The sequence below is a fragment of the Microtus ochrogaster genome, chromosome 18 (assembly GCF_000317375.1).
Source record: "Microtus ochrogaster isolate Prairie Vole_2 chromosome 18, MicOch1.0, whole genome shotgun sequence".
Taxonomy (NCBI): Eukaryota; Metazoa; Chordata; class Mammalia; order Rodentia; family Cricetidae; genus Microtus; species Microtus ochrogaster.
This window is the reverse complement of record NC_022020.1, coordinates 44,832,703-44,833,166: the sequence shown is the minus strand read 5'-3', so window position 1 is coordinate 44,833,166 and position 464 is coordinate 44,832,703.

Below are 464 nucleotides of genomic sequence, written 5' to 3'. Positions count from 1 at the left end.
GAGCAGCCATTTGTGGTCTTCCTCCTTTTGTTTCTATTTTTGAAACAAGTGATTATTTTACTGCTTACTCCTTATCTTCATTCTGTTACTTAAAGCTTTTTTAAAATAGTAAATTACAGATAAACTTCGAATCCTTTTTAAGATCCCATCCGATGTCCCAGAGAAAGCCATTCTTACATTTATTTATGTCCTCAGGCATTATGCTTTACCTATGCAAGTACGTTTACATAAAATATGATTATTTAGAACATTTAAGGTAGTTTTATAGCAATTCTATTTTACTTTATTGATTCTATATGTTTATTTGGTCTATTTAACACTTCTTGAACATTTAAATAAATGAATGTAATACAGTCCACTCACTCATTCAGGATATGGACACTAATGGATCAGTAATTGTCTCCTAGTCCAGAGAATGCTGCTGTAATCATTCCATGACTCCTTGATGTGGGAGGTGATGTATG